At 38.6% G+C, this 24,611-nt stretch overlaps 1 pseudogene; it reads left to right on the top strand.

Annotated features, from left to right (window-relative positions):
* The first annotated feature begins 294 nt into the window (after positions 1–294).
* On the top strand, positions 295–23,737 carry LOC109473432 (annotated as a pseudogene).
* The last annotated feature ends 874 nt before the right edge of the window (positions 23,738–24,611 follow it).

The raw sequence follows: 24,611 nt of genomic DNA, 5'->3' as shown, positions 1-24,611 counted from the left end.
AATGCCTTTTTTTTTTTCAAAGCTACAAGAACCCCCAGTACAGATCACCTGACTGGAAATAGCCGAGCTTTACTCAACCAGGCTGTCTTTCAACTCATCGATCATCATCAGGACCTTAACCAGCTGCTGAGGGAGGTCAGTAACCAAAAATCAATTAACCAAATGTTGTATTAACCAACCAACCAATTAACTAATCAGTTAACATATTAACTAACCAGATTTATAATCAATCAGTTCGTTATTCATCCAATGATTTGCCCTTAACTAATTGTTATCTATCATTTAGTTTCCATAATGCATTATCCAGTAAAATCCAAAGAAAAATGACACTAACTGTTAAACGTTAACTGTTTTTCTTCTTGATATTGATGCACCAGTGATAAAACATAATGACAATTCTTTATTTTTATATTCTAGGCTACGAGTACCATTGTGCAAGGCAAGACTGGCAGTGAAGATGTGGAGATACCTAATTCTGGACCTGCCTCTAGTGAGTCATTCAGTCTCAACCCAACAGGTGAAAAGAAAGTTTTACCTTTTTCACTTTCACCCAACAGGTGAGACTAAGGGCTGTAATGTTACCATTCCAAGACGTCAGGGGAGGGCAGTCCAAAATTTTGTAAATACAAATGTATGTGAAGTGGATGGTGTTAAAGAAATTTCATGCTTTGGTAGAAATGGAGCTTGCTCCTGTCCAGCAAAGAGGCCAAAAGAAATGACATTACCATATGACCGGCATATGGCTATTTCATGACATCATTCAAACAGTTATTGTAAAGAAATTTTTTCAATATATTTTCCACCATGGTATGGCATAAATAACTGAACCAGGTACTAGTATTAATGTTCCTGTTTTAAATATTCTCTTTCAGTGTTGAGCTGTGTGAACTACCTGAAGCATTCTGTCAGCCAGAATGGGAGTGGAACAGGTCAGGTTTCTACACGGAGTTGTGTAGAAGGACTCAAGGCAACACTGAGGGTTTCAGGAACTAGTGCAACTGTTCTACTTACCCAGGAGCAAAGGGTACACTTTTTTGTTTGGTTGTATGTTTTGCATAACTGGTATTAAGGCATAGGACACCATGTATGTATGTACAAGCTGCGTAATGATATGACGGTATGATGTTTGAACTGCTCACATCAGAAAGGACCCTCTAGTAACTCTCTTCATGGGTCGCGTGGTGTAGCAGCAGAGTGCTCGACTCGGAACCAAGAGGTCTCGGGTTAGAGTCCTGACATGCCACCGATCTTGTGTCCTTGGGAAATGCACTTCATGACTTTCCTCACTTCCCTCAGGTGAAAATGAGTCTTGCATTGTCTCTTGTGTTGGTGGCGGCATTGATATAAGTTGAAAAAACTTGAGTGTGTCCCCACCACGTCTTGTGATTACTGTCAGTTGGAATAAAAAAACTCTTTGCGATAAGCATGGTTGGATCTTTAACATGCTCGAGGTGTAGCTTTCCCATTTTTATCTCGGCCGCCTGAGCGGCCGAGGTATTGTGCTCCAAAATATGTTCTTTGGATGGATGGATGTTGAAATCTTGATTTCGACCGTGAAAAAAAAAACCAATGAAACCAATTACTCTGCGTGTATACTTTACTTTGTGGGGTCGAGCTACCGGATGATAGTGTCGTTATTCTTATACAACGAAGTTGCTAAAAAAGAGGAAATGCTGTTTACCACAAAACCATTGTTTAATATCATAGTATGCATTTAAGGTTCTAGAATTTCGCTAATAGCTGCGGTAATTGGACCAATAAATCAATGACATAAATTATGTACATTAACCTTCCATATTTGCTTAAGTCGCAAGATGTCGCTTTTGATTGGTGAATAAATCACTGTGACGCACGTAAATATTCACTTGAAATGAGAAATTACCGCCCAACAAAACGGACCATTAGATTCCCAGTGCTGTATTACTCTTTTGTTCTTGTGGTCAACTTGTTTCTTTGCTTGAATCGCGTAAAAGACCAAGGAAAATACAATGAAATCGGCAAATATCGCCGAGCCGAGCTGTGCCGATCTGCCGCCGCCATCTTGGATTTTTTTGGAAAGCTGCAATTTGGCCCAAACCGCTAGAGGGGGCGAATTAAAATGTTTAATATATTCGGTCTGAAGTTTTAGTAGCTCTAGCAGTAGAGGAGAAGTTTGATAATGCATAGAACGGATAAAATAGAATAAAATTAAATGAAATAAAATAAAACAGAATAAAAAATAAAATGAAAATAAATAAAAAATAAATAAAAATAAAAAATAAAATAAAATGAAAATTATTGTAGTGGTTACATATACTTAACGTTATATTGTATTTAGCAATGATCATTTAGCAAAAAAAAATTCGGTACTGAAACTCCGGTATTCAGTATCAGGTACAGGTACAGGTCCGGACCTGGACCTGATCCTCTGGACCTGGAAGAGCCGAACAGGTACCCACCCCTATGGCTAGTGGTGTAATATGGCTGTAATGTCGACACTGTTTGTTGAGTACTAGTACAGTATATTTATATTCCTAATCAAAAGTAACAGTGAAAGATTTGCCCATACATTGGTATTGAAATAAAGAGCACATTTTAGTACCGTTCACCTGTCAATTTGGTCATTTTCCGGGGGGTACGTTTATTCCGGAGGGTATGTATATTAGACTTTGAAGATTTGTCCGGGGGGTATGTTTATTCCGGGGGGTATGTTTATTAGGGACATGAGAGTAGTATGCATTAAATGTTATAAAGATTTGGTAATAACTGCTGCAATTGCACCAATAAACCAAGTTTAAAAAATTACGTTTTAATATTACCTTGAGACATCTGAATAAGTCAAGACGAAGGTTATGGAAGTGCACTATATTCCTCGGTCTCTAGCAGTTACACAAATCTATGTGGACATCCTCAAAGAACACAAAACTACATGGCCAGCGGCCGAGATAAACTTTTTTCAAAAGTCTTGTTTGTTAAGCATTGTAGGTACACAGTCATGTTTAATGATGTTAAAGACCATTGTGTGCTGTGTCTGTGTTATACAGAAGCAGGTCCAGTCTCTACTTACTGCAGTACAGGCCTTACAGAAGGATCAGTCCTTCAGCCGCAGTCACTTCATCAAGTGTCTTACAACAGAGGTGTGTTCTCACTTTTAGTTTTATGAAAATTTTGTGCTTACTGTCTTTAACCTTCTCACAGCCTCCCATTATCTAATTCCATAACAAATTTGGTGTAAAATTGCAACCTTAGCAGTCTGAAGGGTGAAGTTTGTTACCCACCTAAGCATTAGATAGATATTTGAGTAAATTAGATAGATATGAGTAGAAATTAGTTTGATATGTTGCATCTCTGAAGAACTTGCCATACATTGTACCTGGGACAATTGTTGTGCAATAAAGTTTGATTTGAATTTGATTTGTAAGTATATATATATGGCTTGACACCCATTTAAAGTTAGTAAAATCCCAGTATAAAAGATCAGATGATTCAGAACTTGATCTTGTGTCTTATGCTTGGATCTACCATTGAAAACTGTATATGATCCCTTTCCGATTCACAGGTTGCCCTCCCCTTGGAGCTTGTGTGGTGCCTTCACCATACAGCAGGGATTCCCCTCAGCAGTTATCTAGCCTGGTATGGTCTTCATCTGTATCTGTATAGCCAGTATAACCGCCCTTCTGTGTAACACACCAGCTTCAAAGGCGCACGGTGTGGCGGCAGCTGGCTACATCACACCAATTGACTTGTTACACCTAAACCTAGCTTGAACATCTAACTCTATATATAGACATTGTTTAAAGCTGTCTAATGACAATGCCCCTACTGTACTTGGTGACAGCGAGTTCCACTCTGCGATAGTTCTAGGAAAGAATGAATTATTGAACACCTCAATCCTTGGTTGATTACTCTTGTACTTGAAGGCGTGGCTATTTCCACCTGTTTATTAGTCATTTTGTACATCATGCATTAGCCTGACTAAATCGCGCTCCTGGCGGCCGCCGCCCTAGGTTGGGGTGGGGGTCATTAACCTCCAGCCGAGAGCTTGTATACACAGGCTAATCATGCATAGTCTGGACATTTTTCTTCTATCTTCTAGTGACACCCACATCTAAAGTTCATTCTTGCAGTTTGTGTTTTGTGTTTACGATCCTCTCCTCCAACAGTTATTTCTAGTATCAAACTACCCTATGCAAGTTGTATTTAGTAAATCATGCTGAATAGATAGTCTGTGGTATTTTCCATCCCCAGTTTTGTATTCTTGTCTCCTGCACAGCAATGTTGGAAAGCCCAAGGCCATGTCTACCTTTGTCCAGTCTGTAGTCCAGGCCTACTTCTGTGGAAGTAAAGAAGACAGACTGGTCAGGAGAGATATCATCACTGGTCAGTAGTGGTCCCTAGAAAAGTGTACACTTGATGTTGTGATATATTGCTGGTATGCTTTTTATTAGCAAGGAGGTTTTAAACCTCATTAGTATTAGGTAGCAGATACTTGTCAAGTGACAGAGCTATTGAGGCATGAGTATTATTAAACTAATAATTTGTCACTATGTCTTTAAATCCTGTTTTTAGATTTTGTCCTACTAGGCTATTCACATTGAATTAAGGCAGGAATGTTTTTTCCTACATAACTACAGGAATATTGGGAAACCTGATAAGCTATGCTTACACAGAGAAAAGGGGAAAGGCAGAGGAAGCCAGTGCCAAGGGGTTAAGAAAGGTGAGGTATTGAAGACAGTCAATCTGAATGATATGTGTTCAGCATATCACCAGTGATCTGGATTACACACTAAATGTTAACTATTTAAGAAAAGGGAAAAAAATAGGTTAAGTACAACACTCGTGACAGTATTGCAATCTCTAAAATGATGATAGAAATATTTGTGATGGACAGATTCTAATATGGTTATTTTAACATGTTTTTCCCAGGAACAACTGGCAAATATTTTTACATGTTATTCTACTTTTTAGGCATCTATTGTGCTCTTGGACAAGATTGTTATGGGTAAGTAGAGTCATTATATGTCTTCATTTTTTAAAAACTTGACATAAATAACCTTATTTACACGTCCCTGCCTTCATTGTCATGTGTGATCAATTCTGCGTACATTCTAAAGAAAGCACACATGTATGTTCTAATTTTGAGAATTTTCCCTTTTGATCTTTTCTTTTAGGTCTGATCACCAGGGAGGAAGGTCTTGTGGGTGATGAAGACACCAGGTGATTTCTTAACCCATCTTTTTCCTAGTAGAAGTTACACCTGTAGTGAAAAAAACTACCCTTTCCTATTTTGCTTGAATCATTCATGTATGATTGGCACTGGTAAAGTTGTCAGCCATCTTTTTGAATTTTTTTTTTCAGACTGAAGTTAGGAGAAGTCCTTTATCACCATGGTAATGTCTCCCAGGATGCCTTGCAGCAGTTCTGCATCCGCCAACTGAATGCTGCCTTTGCCCACAACCCTACCTCCAGCAGTAGGTGTCTCATGTACCAAACTTTTCAGTTTTATGATTTTTATGGGTTCACCACACCACAAAGTGGTGTGGTGAAACCATATTGCTTTTTCTGATGTTTCTTCTTCTTCTCCTCCTCCTTCTCCTCCTGCCATTTTTTAAATGGATTCAGCTTCTTCATTTTAGGGCCCAAGGTCCTGAAATTTGGTATGGAGGTACAGTGGGCAAATACCCCTAGGCGTTTTTTAAATTATTGTGATACAGGCTTTTAGAATGGTTTTATTTGAGTTTTTTGGCTGTATTATAGCAAATGTATTACTGTGTTAGTGTACCGTGTTTACCACGTCTGGGCATGAGTCATCACAATGGAATGCAGGGCATCAACCAATAGGCATGCAGCTTTCCTCTATACTTCTTGCTGATTGGCTGTTGGGATTTAACTTGATTAACACCTGCACAGAGATTTCCATACTGACAGTATGTCTTTATTCAAGTGTTTTGGTAGGTATTTCAAGCTTTTCTGCTCCAGCATTGGAATGCGGGGCATGAACGTTTTTTTATTTATTTTGAAAATCAACAGTTTGCATTATGCAATTAAAAATCCTAACCAATAAAGTAGGAAATAGCTATCCAACTGTTGTTTTAGTTGTATGTTACTTCATATTATAGTTATATCAATGTAAATCATTGTTTTCCCTTGTGTTTCTCATTCTTTCCCTGCCATGACGTCGTAAAATGTGGTGAACCCATCGCTGTATTTGCTCCAAAGCAAATATTGGCCTTTCTAGTATGATTCTAATTTTTGTTTGTTAGGCCACAGCAAGTAATTTTTATGGATGACATCAGCACGCGCATTTATTTTTGCCTGATTTTGGAAAAAAAACAACAAATTTTGTTGCCTTCTGACAGTGGTCATGATCACCATGCCAAAAATGGGCAAAGATGTCTGTTGCCATTGCCGGAAGGTGGATGGCAGATAGCTATGAAGAGAGGAGACAAGAAAAGGCTCTGATTTAATGTTTTGTTTCTTACTTTGATGCAGTGATATGTGGTGCTGGCTGTGTATATGTGATGTTCCCACTGAATCAAAACCATTTGTACAATGATTGAGTCATAATTTTAAAATGTAAGAACCTTGTTTTTTTCAGATTTGGAGTCTGCGGGGGATGTCATCCATAAAATTTAGTTGCTGTGGCCTTATAATCGAAAACACATTATCTATCAGGATCGTATGTGACAGAATAATCTTTGCCCTTTTTTTCCAGTCTGGGAGGTGGTATCTGCCCAGTCACAGTGGACATATTCTAGCCTTCCAGTTCACATTAAAGACCTGTACACTCAGGTAACGTCAGATTGAGACTTTTCCACATTCTGTTTACCTGCACTTGTAACTGGAAAAACATTTTTATCTTTAACAAACTGCGAAATAATAATTTTTATATATAGCAACCATATTAACAGTGTACTTTGCTGCATTCTTGTTCAGCATTCTCATTATGACCTGAAAAAGTTTGTTTGATTGCTAAGTATACCACAGGTGGATTTAGATAATTCTAAAGTTTAAGTAAGATATAACATCTGTGTCCATAATATCACCAGGGTCCATAATATCGCCACCTTGAGAAATACTAGTAGTGTGCTTTAAGATATTTTTACTGCAACATACTTTTGGTATGCACTCCTTCACACATCAAATGTACATACCTAGGGTATGCTGCAGTAAAAATATCTTTAAGCACACTTTTTCTCAAGGTGGCGATATTATGGACCCTGGTGATATTATGTACACGGATGTTATAGGGCATAGGCATGACAAGTAGATCAATATGTTATAGATAGCTACTGCAGCATGGCCGTGAAGCTGGTGTGTTATGCCAAAAGGCAGTTATACTGATGAAATTAAGACTTAAGCAGAAACATGTTTTTTATTGCCAGATGTTGGTGCTTCTCACACCAGAAGATGTTAAACAACAGCTGGAATATGTGATGGACAAGGAGCAGGCAAGTTCCTTCTTTCTCATGTCTTTTTTGGTATCTTGAGTGACTGCTTTTCATACTACATGTATATAGTATTATCATTAAAGATTTGCGAAATCTTGTCCAAGGATATTTTAACTTACAAATGTTTGTCTTCATTAAATGTATGTAGGTGAACTGGCAAGCAGTGCTGTCTTTTGTCTCAGTGTTTCTGACATGTTGCAACAATGGACCAGCTTGTTTAAAAGGTAATACCTATTTAGAAAAAAATGAAATTCTCAAATCATAGAGTAACTATTTAGTTTAATACAATAATGTATCTGCACCCAGGTTAATGATATTGTGAAATAAAAACTCAATGTACCTACTGTATATGTAAATTTGCATAACTTTTGTTCCAACACCTGAAATTATGATTGAACCACAAAAAACATGATGAACTGTTCTTTCCAACAGGTTTGATTGACAAGTTGTTTGGCCAATCACTGGAAAGCAACAACTGTCCTCACCTGCTAGTTGCCTTCCTATTGGCCAGGCAGGCTGGCCAGGAGGGGCCTCATGTCTTCCCACCCTACAGTCAGTGGTTTCAGGTATCATGAGCTTAATTCATTGCAACATTTGTTTTACATTGAGCTTGTTTTACCTCTTTCTGTTTTTCATTGAGCCTGTGAGACCTGTATCAGTCATTTATCTACAAGTAGTTTGACCTGGTTACACATATACAGATTAGTCCATGGAAATTTAAGTACATGTATCCTTAAGTTTCACATTAAGTTTTCCTATATATATCATGGTATCTAATTTTCTGTAATAATGTTTATAACTGTAGATACCTAACTTTAGGGGAATTAGATTTGCCCTTTCCAGGACTCGAAATACTGGGTGCATGTGCACCTTAGCGCACCCAAATTTGGAACTGTGCACCCATTTTTTTCTGTGGGTGCACCAGTGCACCAATATATTTTTGTAGCTATTTGTGTACATATCAAATGTATGATAGACAGGGTATCCTTGGCATGTAAGTACCAGAAAAATAATAAAACCTTTGTTCTAGTACATGTTTAAGATTTTTAAGTTAGCTCCCGTTTCAGATTTAAGCTCAGAAGAGGAGCAGTAAGATCTCTTATTAGAACTTGTCTCATATATGGTGCACCCAAAAATATTTTTGTGCACCTAATTTTTAGGTTGGGTGCACCGGTGCACCTATTCCCAAAAATGAATTTCGAGCCCTGCCTTTCTAAATGTAAGAAAATATTTTTCAGCACAACTTTGGAGGAAGCAGTTCACCTCACGTTGCCAGTGTCCGAACCTTCAGCTGCCTGATGAGACTTCTGTCTGACATGGTTCCTCACGAGACTCCACAGTGTCTTAAGGTGATTACATATTAAAGGCTGTACAAAATGTACATAGCAAGGCAGGCCGTCATTGTTCTCCATTGTCTAACATCAGCTGTACCATTTTTATGTGTCAAAATTATGTTAGCTTTTTTCTGTTTAAAACCATTTAACTATATCTTTTTAATTGAGTTTTAATTTGAAATAAGTTATTCAAAATAAACTACAATACGTTTTTTGATAGATAAATACTACAAGACTCAACACTACTGTTAGTGTCCTGTCCCCTGTATAATGGTACGGTCCAAAAAGTGGTTGGTTATTCTAATAGCCGACCACTTTTGAGGTTATGGCCTGATAATCAATGGCAAATGGAGCTTTCTGATTGGTCGATGCCTTCTGGCTATATGATAATTGACATTTTTAAATATGTTTGCTAGAATTGTTCAGTCATATTTATTCTGTACACTAAGCAGTTATTAGTATATTACACTGCACATAGTCTGTCAAACCTTCAAAGCAATGACACAATGAAGCTATTATATGGAAGTCTTTACTAAAAGGCTTGCATTTCATTATGTTTACCGAAGTAAAAACACATTGTTTTTGCTCAGTTTCCTCTTCTCCAAACACAAAAGGTCAATGACCTGGGCCAGATACCGGTAGTCTATCACCATGGTAACTAGTATTGGTTTACATCATGTTGCAATTTTATAGCAGGAGGGATTTATTAGACTCCTATCACAATATGTATATATATGAATGTGTAATGTTTGAGTAGTATTAACAGAGCAGATTATGCAAAGGTAAACATTAAGCAAGTTAGATGTTTTTCCCTTCTGCAAAGTGTTTTATTTCTGTCCTAAAATGATGTTTTATCCTCATTAGGTGCATGTTCTCCACCCTCCACATGTACTTGCTCGATATCGAGAACAGCTGTCAGACTACATCTTACTGGCCAAGACAAGACTCGCTGATCTGGGGGTAATGTGTTATTCTCTGTCATCTAAAATGCTTTGCAATGGTTCCAAGGGAACCTCCTTGATGATACCTGGCTAAATCTTGTTTTTGTCTCTTTGTAGGAGTCTATTGAGGAGTCGAGTATCTATGAGGATGGGTCTACATGTTCTGACAGACAGGGAAAAACTGATGTGAGAATTTAACACTTCTACTGTCTCATGAAAGATTTAAAGTATCATTTTTCTTTGAATGTATAATTTGGTGTATATTTGAATTTGGTGCATTTGCTTATCATACATGTGATCATATATTATCTATATCTGTCCACAGAGAAGCCTGCAGGCTGCAAATGATGTGGAGAGGGCCATGGCTCAGTTTGAGAAGACTGGCAAGGTTCCTGCTAATGTCATAGAAGCCAGGTGAGCAACCTTTCCTACTCTACCTTCCTTGTCTTATACATGTATACTTGGAGCGACTAAGTCGGATGCCTGAATTGAAACAGGTTGACTTGTAGTTTGGTACAATATGTCTGTTCCATGTGTCTGAATGTCCCTTTTCCTGCCAACATACTTTGTTAAGTCACATGGCTATGACCAACCTCTCCAACTCTTGCTACATAATGTAACCCAATACCACATTTGGAAACTATCTGATGGAGTGTTATATGCCCAAATAAGACATTATATGAGAGGTTCTGCCAAATGCACTACAGGTTTTGCGCAGGTGCAGTACGTTCTGCCTGAATGTGCTGGTCATTGACCTTACATTGTGGTTTTAATACATTTTCCTTACTTTCTGCATCATTACAGCATTTTCAGGAGACCTTACTACGTAGGAAGATTCCTGCCAGCACTTTTGGCTCCAAGAACGGTATGTTCATCCAAGTCATGTCGAGTCTAACTTTATTATATTTGTGCAGTTTTGTTGGACATGGTTGCGTGTTTCATAAAGGGATATCTATTTCCTATAAAATTTAATAAAATTTAAAAAAGATTTATAATGTTTCTTGAAAAAATGACTTTTTAGATGTTTTTCATGTTTTTGCAGCTTCCAGATGCACCAGACACAAGGATGCAGTTCATTGATGCCCTTAAAATGCAAGTTATATGTCTTATTTCTCATTTCAGTTACATGCATTTGCTTGCATAAAGAGCTAGTTGATGTTTACCAGTAAGCTAGATGTTTGACTATGAATACACTATAGATTTTACATCCTGATTTTTTAAAAATTTAACAGGGCAGAGAAGATCCCAGTTAACATGTACACAGCCTACACTGAGGGGTGCAGGAGGGAGGCAGCACAGCTTCTGGAAGGTCAGAAAGATCACTGGAAATGTGTTAAAAATAGAAAGGCCGACATTTGCTCAGGAGCAAATGCAGCATGGCTTCACCTCATCCGCCGTACCAAAAATCGACCTATCCCCCTTTCACACAAATGGTGTGGTGAAGCCATAAAACAGTTGGATAGCTAACATTCTATACATTATTGATAAGGATTTATATTTGCCTGATGCAAACTGTTGATTTTCAAGATTAAAAAAAAGTTTACGCCCCACATTGCAGGAAAGTGTGACAAACCTACTAAAAACAATTGGATGCAGTTCACCCGACAGGTGCCCAATGAGTTAATCCAATTAAACCCAGCAGCCTACCCAAGAAGGCCACCTGCCCAAGAAGACCATCTGTCCAATATTACCCCTGGGTGGCCTTCTTGGGCAGGTTTGACTGTCTATATCTGACTTGGCCTTTCATATGACTTATAAGAAATGGGAACAGCGATCAAGTTTTTCATGAAAGTTCATCTGTGTTGGTAGTAAATAAACTAGTAATCATAGTAAAATGTTGAACTTTATTCCAACACACAATTGTACAGAGATCAAATTTTCAGCGACCACTGTCACCTTCATCAGGATAATTAATGACCAATTACTTCTTTAACAACATGATCTCGTGAGACTTTCTGTCTCTTCAGGAGTTTTTGAAGGAGATGAGCAGGAGGAACTGTTTGAGCCTCAGGACCAGCTCAGTTTCCTGCAGCTGTGGTCGCCTACATACAGACTGCCTCATCTACAACAGCCACCAACGGTTAGCTACTGTCTTATTGCAAAAGTTACAACATACTTCAACACAATCATATAGTCATTTTGTAACATTTCCATGAGTGTGTAATATTTACAATCAAACTTGCACAAAACTATCACTCACTCATCCGTCGTCCCTGTCTGGCGGGGTTAGCTGCTGCACAACTGCACTCCACAGGATCTGTCAGCCATGGTTGACTTAAGATCTTCTATATCAAATCCCGTGTCTCTGGAGATGGTTCTTTGTAGGTCAGTTTTCTGGAATAGCTTTTCCCACTAGGCCTCCTGATAATAAGTGACGAGATGATTTCTCCACTCGCCCTAAGACAGTGACCTGCGAATCGGACACATCTCTGCTTGAGCCTATGGGACACTAGAGGGAGCTTTCCATATATGGTGGACATCCAGATCACTACATCAAAGTAACTTACAAAATTCCCTTAAAAAAAAACATCTAAAAGTACTGTAGCATATTTTCTAGTTTAGTAATAATCTTGAAGAAATTAATTACCACTAGATGACTTTAAGATCTGGAGTAATAATCAGAAATATATTTCTCTGTCTATTCCAGCAGAGGTCACTCCTCTCCTGTCTGTCATCTCTGAGAAACTGACCTTGGTGTTAGAAACAGTTCCAGGTCAGAGTTTACACCCTGAAGTAGTGGAGTTGGACATCTCTCATCCACAGCTAGACAGTTCCCTACTACAGGTGTGTGAGTTAGGCCATGTTGATTTGATTATATGGACAACATCCACTTGGAACCCCAAAACTGATGCGAGCATGCAATTAAAAAAAAGTTTGGCCAAGAAAAATTGCTTTCATTATGAAATCTACGTGGTTTTGAAGGTTGAACAAAAGACACAGAGTATGGTTTCAAATTCATTTCTTTACATTTTCGTCTTGTTCATTTGATTTTGGCATTCTACGACATTGGTATCATTTTCCAATTTTTTAAAAAACTTACGGTATATATTTGCTCATTTTGCAACTGTTTTGTACAACTTACAGTATGGTTGAAAACTTTTTTTTTTGGAAACGACCGAAAATTTATGCGCCTTACCCCTGTAAATATGTGGAACTGTCTGCATAAGTCATATGTTGTCGTAACAAATTGTCTAAACACTTAGATTAAAGCCATTAGATTTAATGCTAATTATTTACAGCAAATTTATTCATTTGGTTACACACTTACAAGTAAATCAAACAAAGTACAGAGGTTTAGCTTGACTTGTTTTTCCTGTGTAGGTTGTGGATCTCCTTTTGAACACCTTCTGCAAGACAGTTGCAGCATCCTCTGCTGTCATTTCAGAGAAACCTGACATTGCAGCAAGCAGGTGAAATCAGGCATTTTATATGTCCATTCCTCCGACAAGTTCAATCATGTTCATTGAATTATATCATGACGTATAATTTTATTAGTTAACACAATTTGAACTAGAAAGGTAACATTTGCAAAGCAAATGCATAATGTTTACCTTTATGCATTTGTGTCTGTTCTGTTAATTGTTACTCAAACACATTCATATATATGGTCAGGCAAGAGTCTAAATCCTTCCTGCTATAAAATTGCAACATGATGTAACCCAACACTAGTTTCCATGGTAACAGACAGTCTGGTTCAGGTCATTGACCCTTTTTGGTTTAGAGAAGAAGAGGAAACGTAGCAAAAACAATATGTTTTCCTTTGGTAAACAAAATTAGTTTGAGATCATAATGTGTTGTCAAACCTCTCAGAGACAGATACACAGATTCACAGCATCTCTACTTTCAGCACCACGGACTGGGCTGCCCAGTTTGTCTCCATGCTGAGTCGACACACCGCACTTCTCCCAGCACTGCACGTGCGCCTCTGGCACCTCATCAGTAAACAGGTAGGTCAGTGTGGTATTTGTCCAATCACAGATATGCAAATGTCATATTTGTTCAATCACAGATATGCAAATGACCTTGCTAATCAAAAATGCAGATTCTGAAGTAGTTCTTGTGCCCATCACTGCTGAACAGGGACCACATCTAGACCTGCACCATGTCCATGGTCTGGCTGTCTTCCTCCTCCATCTGGGGTCCCAGCAGACTTTGTTCCCAAAAGTGCAGGTAAGGCAGCACGTCAGCAGAACGTACTGCACCTGCGCGAAACTGTAATGTATTGTGCATAGCACTTCAGCAGAACGTCTCTTATAAGGTCATTTTTGCACATGTAAGGTTAACACTCTATCTGTAGTTTCCAAATGCTATGTCATAAAAAATATTGTCAGCAACAGGCAAAATTCTGATGCAGCGTTGACCGAAAACCATGAAAAATTTAGGTTTTGCTCACGCACAGTACGTTCTGCTGTGCTAGGTACAAGAGTGCATGGATGACATGACCATGGGCACCCCAGAACTAGGCGAGTGTGCAACTGGTTAAGCCAAAAAATAATTTCTTTATTTTTGTTACCGGTATTTCATAACTTCTTCTTTGACTTTGTAAGACTTCACTTAGGTCTTGGAATTCATTTCCTCACCCTAATTGTACAGCATACAAATTTTAATTTGTGTCAGTACAAATGGCAGAAATTTGAAGGCATTCTATGACACTAGCATTCTGTCTCAGATACTTTGTTTTTAATTTACGGCACATAATTGCTTACTCTGCAGCTTCTGATGACACAAGCATTTTTTTGTATATGATGTGAAAATGAATGATACATGTACAACTAATGCTGTATTTCCCAGGTGCCAGGTTGTAGCAGTCCATATGCTGTGGCCCTCACAAGCACACTTTTCTGCAGAACTGGGGAGGATATGCTGTATTGTCTCAAGTAAGTAAACAGGAATATTGAAGCTGCGAGTTTAGCACTGCATACTGTATGCTGATTAATACATGTATTCCCATTGTACATGTAGTCTTGCTTAGACTTAGAGTTAAAACTTTAGATCCAACACAAAAATTTCTCTCACCCAGAGCTTTCGACCAGTCACTCTGGTCTTCCTCAGTAGACTGACCCAGTGAGGCTTGTCACGTGGCTTGTTTGAAATGTGACGTCAACACTGGATCAAACGTATCTGGTAGACAATGTCGGCCCCCGTCGCCTCACTGGGTCAGTCTACTGAGGAAGACCAGAGTGACTGGTCAAAAGCTCCAGGTGAGAGAACTTTTTGTGTTGAATCTTAAGTTTTAACTCTAAACATGTAACTACCAACACAGATGAACTTTCATTATAATTGGATGTGTCCAAATTTTGATCCATACTTTTTCATCAGGTTTTGTACAGCATATTTGGAGCATGCAGCCCATATGGACAACAGCTTCATATCATCACATACTCTAGTAGAGAAAAGAACTTTCATTCCTCCTCCTATTGTGCACAAGGTATGAAAAAAAATCATACAGAAAACATTTGCTCTCAAACATAAAGTACAAGTCTTTGTGTCACGTAATTCAAAGAATGTTCAGTAAGATTGTGTATTAGAACAAAAAATAAAATGCAACATTAGGCATTTTCTATTGTTCATACATTTATGATACATGTACCAAGTACATCCCTTTGTAACTGAAGACATCAGCCTACCAAGTGAAAAATCAATTCGGTCAGTTAACATATGTATATTCCTGTTTTAGAATGAAATGTTGTCAGGGCTGGAAATACTGGGTGCATGTGCACCTTAGTGCACCCAAAATTGGAGTTGTGCACCCAATTTTTTTCTGTAGGTGCTCTGGTGCACCCAAATATTTTTGAAGGAATTTTTAACATTAGAAGTTTATAATAGTATACCGAATATTCTTGGTCCCTAAAGTATCAGAAAAATAATGAAATCTTTGTTGTAGTAATGTTTAAGATTTTGAAGTTAGCTCTCATTTTAGATTCAAGCTCAGAAGAGGAGCAGTAAGACCTGCAATTAGGTTTTGTTTCATATGGTACACCCCCAAAAATTTTTGTGCACCTGATTTTTTAGGTTGGATGCACCAGTGCACCTATTCCCAAAAATGAATTTTGAGCCCTGATTGCGATGGGTTTGGAACTGATATATGTCTGTGTTTCCTTCATAGTTCCTCTACCTGGTCCCCAGACTACTGGGCAGTGATGTTAGCTCTCCTGGGAGTAAGCCAGGGCGTGGTGTTACCATGGATACTCAATATTTCTTTAGAAGATCAAGGGATGAAGTGAAAGGTACAGAACGTCTCTAATAGTATTATACCCACTCTGTTGTTCCCTTTTAGGTCATTTATAAAGTGTTTAGTTTGTGGAGGTACTGAACATTTTTTTGTTAAAAGCACTTTGGGACAAGTCAAGAATGGCTGCCTGTGTCTTTTCCTTGAGTTGCCCTGTTCTGAACTGTATTTGGTAATTGTCTCCTGCTCACTACATACTTTTGTGTACAGATAACTAGTTTCTGAGATGATTATGACATTGACACATAGTCTTTTCATCATTTTCTCCTGTATGGTCTGGCTTTGTTTCAGCTGAAGACTGGCAGATACTGATGGCAGCTGCACAGATCTATCACTCTGAGTTCTTCAAACAAATCCTCAGCACAGAAACACGGAAGGTAAGGTAGTGTAAGATAAATTCTGTGATTCAAATTCTCTGTAAGAATTCATATTTAGAAATATGTTTTGACACTGATGGACATATGAACAACTTTTCAAAAAAGAACAATAGTTAAACTGGCAGTAAAGACATTTGTCATAGCCAATCAGCACCAAGGGCACTACTCATGTATGTCAACTGCAAGCCAATCAGCTCCAAGGACACTACTTATGTATGAGGGTTGTCAACTGCAAGCCAATCAGCACCAAGGGCACTACTCAATCTATGTCAACTGCAAGCCAATCACCACCAAGGACACTACTCATGTATGAGGTTTGTCAACTGCAAGCCAATCAGCACCAAGGACGCTACTCAATCTATGTCAACTGCAAGCCAATCAGCACCAAGGACACTACTCGTGTACAGGAAATTAAACATCAGTCAGCCAATCGTAATTAAGATTTCTTATTCATTTTTACAGTTTTCCCTAAAAGATTGGATGAAGTTAGAACTTCAGGTGAACCCCATGCAGGACGTCCTGTGTCAGATTGCAAGGTATGATGTTCTTCCTTGTTCAAAGCTATTTTTAGTAGTCACTTTGACTAATATACAGTCAAAGCTGTTCAACTAGCCAATTGTGGTCAGACAGTTTGGATGTACGGGTGGGCAGCCAAAAAAACACATGTGTGGCTGTCCTTAAACATGGAACTGATGGAATTATGGCCATTCTCAATGTGGTGTTCAAAGCACCAACAGATACGTCAGGATTCAAACTCCTCACTGCATGGTCTAGCATCAGCCATGTTGCGCTACCTATGGCACACATACCCTTCAATTCACTACTTTTATTCATCAAAGCTTTGTTTTGCTTCTTTGTATGTCACAGACACGAGTATCACCGGTGGGTGCTCCATTACTTCCTCCCACTGCCAGCCCAGGAGGGAGGGTGTGGTGGGTCCTACACACAGGCTGCTGAGGACATGGTTCACTCATTGTTGGATAACTTCAGCAGGTAAAGGAGCCTTGCCATGTATATATGTTTCAATGTGAATTTAAAATAAGATTGCTCCAAGCTTCTACTTGATATACATAAAAAGCAAGAAACAAGAAAGAGAGTGGAAAGCAGTGGTGGTCAACATTGTCAACAGATGTGATGATAATGAACAATTAACAACAATAAAACAACAGGATTATGAATCATGTTTAAAGTTAAAACTTTTGGTCCAACACAAAAAAAATACCAGATTACCAGAGTGACTGGTTGAAAGCTCAAGGTGGGAGAACTTTTTTGTGTTGGACCAAAAGTTTTAACTCTAAACAATCATGTAACTACCAACACAGATGAACTTTCATGATAGATTATGAATTAATACATGGATAAAAGTGTGAAGCTCACATTTCTTGAATAGATATAAATCTCTACACATTTACTTGTAATCTTTTACATATTTAGCAACTGTGTTTGCCTCCTAGATTGCACACATTGGACAGAAGAGATGACCATGATCATACCAGGCAGTTGTGTCAACACTGTGAAAGGACAATGCAATCTGTTGGCTGCTTCTCTGAACTCACTTGTTTTCTCCAGGTAGGCCTTATATCAGGTCCAGAATATCAAAAATTAAATTCCTTAATTTCTACTTGAAGAAGATTTTTTTCAATTATTCTTTAAGTTAAAAGAAAGATCAAAACCTTTTTGTAAGCTAGAAGTATGAAAAGTAGCACTATATGGGCTGCATCCAATCCCTGACCACTTCACATACATGTACATGTATTTTTGCTTTATCAGGAGTTGCTACCACTTGTATCATTGGATCAGAACTCCAGCCAATCAGGAAGTAGAACCAAGTCACATGACAGCTGGATGCTGGGAATTCTGAGTGACAGGTTTGGCCAGGCAGGACAGGAAAGTGGTGACATCAACAGACTTACATTGGAGGAACAGGAAACTTGTAATTTCATGAGGTATGTCTGACTTTGAGTGTAGCTATTAAACATGTCTGTTTGTTATTAAACATCAACTCTGGTAATTCTGCTGGGGTACCCTAAGACAGTGTTATATTACTGACATTTTTGGCGACATCTTAGGGAGGAGCCTAATGGTACAGTATTGTGTGCAGTTTGCAAGAATTCTAGGAATTGTACAGGAATTTTGTCCATGGCATGGAATGTCCACAGGAATGTCTCCCAGATTTGTTTGTTGGCATGCCCACATTCCTGGAAACACTTGGGAAAACCTGTCTGCCTCGGACTATACACTCAGGGGAGGGTAGGGTACCAAGGCTTCCTCAAAATCATGAAATCATGACAGTGCCATGTAAACAATAACCCAAACAGCAGCCACCATCGCCATGGCAATGTATGTTTTCATTTCCAGTCTTGTTTCACCTGGATCTTTCACCTAGGCATTCTTTAGCAGATCTATTATTGTTGTTCCAGACTGTGCATGAGTTTACCAGCAGAGTACCTATATGGAGTCAGTCCCCAGGAGAGACTCAGCTCTAAAGCATTGTCTGCAGTAGCTGGCTTCATCAACACATTGTTGGTGAGTTGGGTTCGCTCTTAGATATTTGCAGATACCTTTTTAAAAAAGTCTAATAAGCTCACTTGTTGCTATTCAGACAGTGGGGAAATTTTTAACCAATTTCTTCATGCACTTGCTTGAATTATGGACAATTGAATAATAGCTGTAAACAACAGGTATGCAGTGAACAGTTTTGAGGACTTCTTTCCTTAACCATCTTTTCTACACTTTCCTACAGAGGAATCATGTGGGGCAGTCCTCTTGTCTTCCATTTGACGTGACGTCCTATTTAACAAGGGTAAGTGGACATATTTCTGACCTTTTCTTATGTAATAGTACTAATACATGATTGCAAGCATTTGTAACCATGTATTCAATGTTGTATTTGCTTGTACTATTTCTCTTATGTGTTTTAGGGTGCCATGAAAGTCGTAACCTCACAGTCAGCTGGTAATGATGGAGAAAAATGGTTGGAACAACTGCTGACAGCAAGCCCACTGCTGAAGGCCTCTCTACTGGTGAGAAATACAATATCACATGGAGATGAAATCTAAATAAATGGTGATTTTGCTATGGAGACAAACTGGGCAGCCCAGTCCGAGGTACTGAAAGTAGAGCTGCTGTGAATCTGTGGTTTGTGTGTCCGTCTCTGAGAGGTTTTACAACACATGATAATCTCAAACTGATTATGAGTTCTCAAACTAATCATATTGTTTATGCTACAAACCAAAAAGGTCAATGACCTGAACCAGACTGTCTGTTACCATGGAAACTAGTGTTGATTTACATCATGTTTCAGTTTTATAGCAGGAGGGATTTAGAGTGCTGTTACCATATATACATGTATGAATGTGTTTGAGTAAGAATTAACAGAGCAGACCATATGTGAAGGTAAACATTATGCCTTTGCTTTGCAAATCTTACCTTTCTAGTTATACTGACTTTTTCTGGTCATTTATCCACCATCAGGCCTGGTGGACCCAGTTGAAGCCACTTGTGTCTCACATGTGCTGTGGATTCGGGGAGGGGCAACTTCCTGCACCTGTCAGGAGGATTGATGCTTTCTCCCAGTGGACTACAAGGTTTACATCTATATAATCTTTGAATATGTGTGTGTATAAAGATGTTATCTATTAGTGACTCTGTAGGAACTACATATATCAAGTAAATTGCTGTGTGTCTAAGTTGGAGAAGAAGAAGAAGGTCTCCCATGCTCTTATGCAGAGTGTAGGAGCGTAGGGTGGTGCCCATCTCCATTTCTGTAGCCCTTGGGCGACAAACAGTGGGCTAGTCTGCTGGTAGTGCTCTTTCTCATGTGCTGAGTGCTGAGCAGAGAAAGAAGTGTGTACCATTTTTAAAGTCTTTGGTATGACCCGGCCGGGGTTTGAACTCACGACCTCCCAGTTACAAAGCGAGCACTCTACCAATTAAGCTATTGCACCAGATTGCACCGATAAGTTGGAGAAGGTGAACTACATATATCAAATAAATTGCTGTGTGTCTAAGTTGCAGAAGCCTACAGCCACCTTTAGTGTCCTCATGAATTTTGCAAGCCAAGAAAATTGTATTGTAAATTTTCCCCATGATACAGGTATATCTTCTGTATTGCAGCGTACTTGATGACCAAACCAGTGCTGGAGCTTCCCCTGGTATGGGGGATGTCAGAAGTGACACACGGCTTGTGGCTGCAGCACTTTTCCATGGACTCAATACAAAATGCAGGTAAGAAAAGTTTTGCAATTGTGCTGTTAATAATCTTATGGTGTTAGAATTTTAAGAAATTGTAAGTGGGGTTAGGATTGGTACTTTGGAATCCTTAGTGGTCATGTCCTAACTTTCAAACTATATCCTTTACTGAAGTTCTTGAGTGTTCTATTCAGAGAAACAGCGGAATTGGTTGACTGGTGATGTTTTGCCTCTACAGGTCTCATACTGTGGACCCATCCAGTACTGCCAGAGTGATGAAAGCCATACAGGCACTGGGAGAGCCAGTGGGTGAAAAGGTACATTTTAAAGCACTCTCAATTGCAATTTCAAACACAAATAATTGGACATACTGTAATTCACTTTATGTTCACGGCAGCAAAATTTCACGGTCTGAGAAAAATGGACATGTTCACGTAACTATATGTTCACGGTGGCGACAGTTGTAGGAAAAAGAAAGTCCAGGAATTATTTGTTAACTGTATTGATAAGTTCACTGTGCAGAAGCAATAGTGAAAACAGTGAACTTATCAGTACAGTGAACAATCAGGAACATCAGGAATTACAGTACTCAAATTTTTGATTCCACAACACCAGTCTTTGTCCAATAATCAAAATCTACTGCTCCTGTGGTATCACTTAGGAGTGATATTCTGCAGTCAATAATTTGTATTGACCAGACCATTGACAAGCTAAGGCTAAGGCACACTTAATGAGAATTGTAAAAGCTTTATATGCTTCTGACAGCACACACACAACCTTACAAGGTTTCCATAGGATAACACACTGGTGACTCTGAAACATGTGCCCCCCAGGTTGCCTCCTGCCTACTGTTGATGATCATGTTACACTTGTCGGCAGTGGACTTCTCCAGCCAGGTTAGTACAATCAAGTTCTTAGACTTATACTGTCTCGTGATGCATGAGGCAGTCAAAATAGCCCAGCTTCCTCTGTCTGGGCCAATCTGAGACTGGTCAGTTCTTATTGATTGGTCGTTGGTGGTAAGAATACTGCAGAGTTGCTTGGATGGGAAAATGGAAACTTTTTTCAAATATTGAGCTGTTTCATTTTCAACACAGCTGCATTTTCTACACATTGACTTTTCTAAAAGGTGACAGCTGAGTGAATAGCGTACTAGGAGTACCAGTATTAAAGCCTGCTACCCAAACCTGTTTTAGTGCTAAGTCCCTTTTGTCCTCTAGCTAAAATAGGTTTTAATACATACCAGGCTAGGGGTACATGTATTTTGATTACTAGCCAGGAAAAAGGACTGCCTATAAGTTGATGGAGCTCCTTTTTTACCCTTTACCAGGAACCTAAGCCAGCCAACAGTCCATGGGTGAAACTGGCTCAGTCCCTACTGAACACCTACCCAGGTAGTCTGGAGGTCTTCACAGGTAAGAACTCTGTCATTCTTTGGAAATTTTCACATTTCAGTGAATCTTTAATCTACCCAAATGGTTCAGCTACTAGCATGAAAGTTCATCTGAATTGGTAAGATACATGAAGAAAATTAAACTGTTCTCCAACTCCAAAAAGAAATTAACTCACCAGAAATTTTCGACTGATTTGCACAGTTTTCATCAGCTTCATGGTGAGTTAATTTCTTTTTTGACTTTCTTCATGGTTCAACTAACTGCATGTGTTTGACTGTTCCCAATAGCAGACACTGAGAATCCTTCAACCCAGCCCAGACTGTGTCCAGACAGGATGTACCAGCTGGTGCCAGTTATGTTCTTCAGGTACATTGATTTGTCTTGTACATGTGTGTGCATAGAACATATGCATGGAAATGTATATACAGGAAGGAAGTATGTTGTGCAAGACAAGGTAGTTCTTTTGTGACTTTTTTATCAGCAGTGAAGCTGTGCTAATATAGTCCTAGAATAGTTAATTAACTAGTTAGAATAGCATTTTTGGTATCATTTTATTCTCCAACAGGTCTATTAGGAGCTTTCTTCATTAACTTATTTACATATCATATTAAGATACATATTTATGTACAGGTTACTCAGTACTCATTGTCAGTACATGCATATGATGAAAGATGGCAAGTGTTATCTGAAATGTACAACTCTTTAGAGGTTTTAACGAGTTGCTTGATTATGTTTACCGAAGGAAAACATATTGTTTTTGCTCAGTTTCCTCTTCCTCCTCTAAACACTAACCGCTGACCTGGCCAATGACCTGCTCTGTTGACCTCAGTCACCATGGTAACTGGTGTTTGGTTACATAATGTTGCAATCTTATAATAGGAGGGATTTAGACTCCTGTCTGACCATACATGTATATATGAATGTGTTTGAGTAAGAATTAACAGAGCAGACCATATCATATGTGAAGGTAAACATCATGCATTTGCTTTGCAAATGTTACCTTTCTAGTTTCTTTTGTATTATGTTACATTCTTTTGTTTCCCACATCCTCCCTACCCAGGACTCTTGTTGCCTGTCCTGTGGACATCCTGCAGAATCCCAGGTTCCTCCCCACTGCCCTTTCCATGCACCTCAAGGTCAACGGACTGTACCAATCTGTTGGAGGGGAGGAGGTGTGGGGAGGAGCAAAGGCCACGTACAGGGTGAGACCTTCATAAGTTCTAAAGTCAAAGAAAATTTTGAAATTTGTGGAAATTTTGAAATTTGTGGAAATTTGGAGAGCTGCATAAACTTTGATTCTATGGCTAATATATAACTTAATTTCAATTATGGTATCATGTTCTAAGTTTATAAGGACTAATCTTCATTTAATTATTTCATTAGGGCCAAATTCTTACCTTGGACCTGATGGGCCAGATTACCAGAATCCTGATGCACTGTATCCCACAATGCAGTGAGGAATCCCTGAGACAGTTAGACATGGTAGGTACAATTCATGTGTAATTTATCATCTACAAAATGTATTTGTAGTTTTATGGAAAATTTAACATTGGGTTGTTCTGTGCTTAAATATGTAAATGTTAAATGTTGGCAACTCTGATTTTTGATTCTAAAACTATTTTTTTTTTCAGGATGTCCTAGCCAAGTGTGACCCAGATATTCAACATCAAGTAAAGAAAAGGTTATCATGTATATGAGCAGCTCATATAAGGAAAAACAACTTACAGTTCAGATTTACAGAATCACTGTTTCTGCTGTGTTATAGTTTTGTACTTTGAAAAGTTCATTCAAAAGACTTGAGACATTATTTGGAATTCCATTAGTGGTGGGCCCAAAAATATTGCAGTGGGTGCTTGCTTAATGAATGTTGTGACTACTAATGTTAATTTATTACATTGTACTAACATTACTATCTGTAATAGTGATGGTAAAAAATCACACACCATTTTCATATATTTCAGGATTTATTCCATATTATAATAATAATTATGTGATTAAATTATACATAATTCATACTCCCCACAACATTTGATTATCCACTTTTCATTGTTCCATTTGATGTGAACAAAAAAGGGAAACATGGAGTTATAAGTTCACCATGATGGCATCAGAATGCCTTTCACTGATTTTTATACACTTTAATGAAAATTTAAAGTTTTGAATGTAATATTTGCCTTCTTTTTTTGTTGGTATCATGAACTTTTTTTTCAACAGACTTCAGTGCCCATCTACACAATGACGAATGTTACCCTCTTATTGAAACTTCTACAGTGATGACCCAGTTATCCCAGTAAAACATCTACTTGTGCTATCTTACAGCTTTGATCAGGTACAGTGGGTTGGTGGAAAAAATGGTCCAGTCTGGACCGGGTAAGGGGGTGGAAAAACCGGTCTGACCCTGTCTGTTCTACCCTGGCAGTGATAGAACTGCATGTAGTTTGGTACCACACTGATGTGTCCCGGATATCCCAGTATAAGATGTGCCAATTGGCTAATGTTGATGTTTTTGTTTAAGGCCACACCAATTTAATTTGTTGGTTCTCGGATTTTTTCAGAAAAAATATGAAGCGACAGGGCGAAAAAAAATAAAAATAAAAACAGGTCTAGGCATCCTATTATAGGCTTAAATGCTACAAAATGAGCCATGAAGTCAACACAAAAGGCTGGGTTAAAATTTGAACATTGAATTTTGAACTTTTAATCAAACCACTGCAT

The sequence above is a fragment of the Branchiostoma belcheri genome, unplaced genomic scaffold (genome assembly GCF_001625305.1).
Source record: "Branchiostoma belcheri isolate BF01 breed outbred unplaced genomic scaffold, Haploidv18h27 scaffold3, whole genome shotgun sequence".
Taxonomy (NCBI): Eukaryota; Metazoa; Chordata; class Leptocardii; order Amphioxiformes; family Branchiostomatidae; genus Branchiostoma; species Branchiostoma belcheri.
The sequence above is the reverse complement of the archived record's forward strand: the minus strand, read 5'-3'. Positions and strand labels throughout refer to the sequence as shown.